Below are 3,027 nucleotides of genomic sequence, written 5' to 3'. Positions count from 1 at the left end.
AAATCATCTACAGCGTGTTGTTTATTGACTAGGTTAGCATACATTCTCGATAAACATTTTTAGAAAAATCCCGTGACTAAGGTAAAAATGAGAAGTCGAGCATAAAATCGACCTCTTTTCCTGGCATAGAACACAGAAATTGTGCTTCAATTTAGGACATTATTCTTTATTCCAAGGCAAGGACGGCAAAAGATATTTCCATGTGTTTATTTTTATTACTCCTACAAAGGATCGGAACATCTGGAGCATGCACGAAACCATGCGTTACTGAATCCTGAAAGCATTTTAAATCTGAGCATGTGCCAAATGCTATGAAGCTAATCTTTGATTGAATGTTACGGCCCGATAGCGAATGCCACAGACATCATGTTTCCGTTCGCGGTATCTTTTTTTTTGGTTTGCTAAAAGCCTGAAGCATAGCACAGGAAACAGTAACGAGAAATGAAATCATGGTTCTTGGTTCGTCTGTGTTTTGATTTCTTTTCACAAACTCGATTTCATTGCTCACAACTTTTCTGTTTCTTTATCATCACGGAGCAGAACGTCTCATTTGCAGAAAATTTGGACATTATGAAACAATTTTTCAACTTTGATAGGCAATTTACCCACCATCTATCATTCTATTCTATTCCCATCATAGATGATAATTATCTGGAGCAATTTCTATAATTCGTTATTAACTGGTATGAAATTCTGCTGTCGGAAAAAGTTAACCTAGTAAAATTTATGCTTACTCAACAATTATGTTTCGTTTACGCTTCAAAACATCAACAACATTGGCAACAAACCAAAAAAATTAATGAAAGTCTCTTTGGAGGATTAAACGGTAAAGAAAAAAAGATTAAAAGTTCAAATTGTTTAAAATTTAACATTTTCAGTGAAACTAATGATCCTCCTGGATGGTTTTCATTAACTTTAATTATACAATTTTACAGTACGTATCATCCTGAATGGATATTTTATTCTTATTATCTGGTGTTTACTGCTCAAATAATACCATTCATCTCAACGCGTCGCATTAAAGGAAGTAATTGTTGAAATAAGTACTACTTCTTATTTGAATGAGGCTAAATATAGTATGACAGTTCTCTGAGGCCATCAAGCGCGTTATAAAAAAGAAGGAGACACTCAAGAAGCTCTTAGAAAATCACAGAGTGCGCTACAAGTTTCACTTGTTTTTCGCTGAGAGTACGTGCTAGCAAAAGCCACAAAGAGAAAGATGAGTAAACAAACAATTACGCTTAATGAGAACTTCCAAAAACATCCTCCTCATCCCACCATTATCTTCAGCACTATCTGAGAAAAACGTCCAACGATTCATGTGAAAAGAGCAAATGCTCATATGCTCATATGGTGTCTCTGGTTGAGATAAGGATGACAAAACGATTAAGAGAAGTCATAAATGTGTGTCGTTGAAAAACGCAGAGAGCCGCCGAGAAGCAAGAATCAGAAGGGTGCTAGTACTGTAAAGGAGAATGAATTCTTTTTATGACTATCTCTCGTTTCTTACCATACCTCAAAATGCAGTTTGCTAGGAATGGGCTGCTTACAATTAGCGGAATATTTCTGAACATAGGCAAAGAGCGGGAATGAGGACCGACTAGAGCACTAAACACGTATAATATTTAATTAAGATTACATCATTTTAAATCTTTTGTTGGCCAGACGCAGAAGACAAACTCAAAAGAAACAGAAAATTTAGGTTTGTCGAATGAAGCAGTTCAACTGTCTTATCAGTAATGCGTGTAACTTCAGTAACTCTGTACGACGGCAAATTCTATAAAATGATTCGGCTTTTGGATTTAGTACAACTTTTTGTGTCATTGCGACCTTGCTTTCTACTCCAACTGTGTATAATTATTTAAACAAAATAGTTTCAAAACTTAAATTTTTAGCTTAACTTAATTGTTAAGTGGAGCTGCAACTAAGAACATTTGGAGTCGTGTATGTTTCGTCTCTCACGGATTTTTTCCAAATGCTTTATGTCATAGCGAAACCTCAAATCATTCTTACACTTATGAATGCACAAAAACCAGGAAACAGTATCCTCCATGAAAAAAAGATGCCACGCTTACGATGCTCGCTTCCGATACCACCAGGACTCGAATCTCGTATCCAGCCGACTAGCACGCTACAGCGCTCAATATGGCAACGGCATCCATACGACATCATTCAAACAGGACGATCAATCACGTTGCTGGGAGGAACCACTTTTTTCTATTCCCGAGATATGCGAAAGAATCTGCGCAAAAAATACGAAGTATGCACTTTTGCCAAGCGATAGCATGGTAAAGTGGACCGTAACTCATAAACCCTTTTTGAAATTGGTTCTAAGCATCGTGGACCTTCGAAGCAATTCTGGAGCAAAGTGTGGCACTACGCTACCCGTAGCTACGGGTTGAGTGCGATATGACAAGATGAATTGCACGCAGTACTCGTCATCAAGAGACGGTTCTATCAGGCCTCGGTACCATAGTCAGTCACATTCTTCATGTACTATTTTACAGTGGATTAGAGTCACGCCTGGCTAGTTGGTTGGTATTCCCACTGGAACATAGAAACGAATGTTTGTGGAGTAAAGTTCAACCATCGACAGGCGTTTTTTTTTTGTTTTATGAGCATAGTATCTGTATTAAGCGTATTCGCATGTCGTTTATCCTCTTCTAGTGTTATCGCTGGGAGTCGAGCGAATTAAAAATTGTGGAAAATATTGTTAGCAAAACATGAAATGTGTTAAGACGCAGCTTGTTTTCCCAACAGTTAACATAAAGCACCATTGATTAATTGAATCGTTCCTGTTTTTTGCATTTTTACAATACCGATGTATGTTGTTTAGTCTGTTTTACGTGCTGAAACATAGAGTTTTAACATAATGATGTTAAACATATATAAGTCCATACGAGCCGAAAGAACATAATGTTGATAGTTTTCCAGTACATATTTTTTGTGCACTGACCATATCCCTGTTCTGGTTTTCGATCTGTGACGCGGGAATTGGGAGCCAGATAGCAGCACAACGTAGTGCAT

Source organism: Anopheles darlingi, chromosome 2, assembly GCF_943734745.1.
Source record: "Anopheles darlingi chromosome 2, idAnoDarlMG_H_01, whole genome shotgun sequence".
Classification (NCBI taxonomy): Eukaryota; Metazoa; Arthropoda; class Insecta; order Diptera; family Culicidae; genus Anopheles; species Anopheles darlingi.
Note: the sequence above shows the minus strand (reverse complement) of the source record.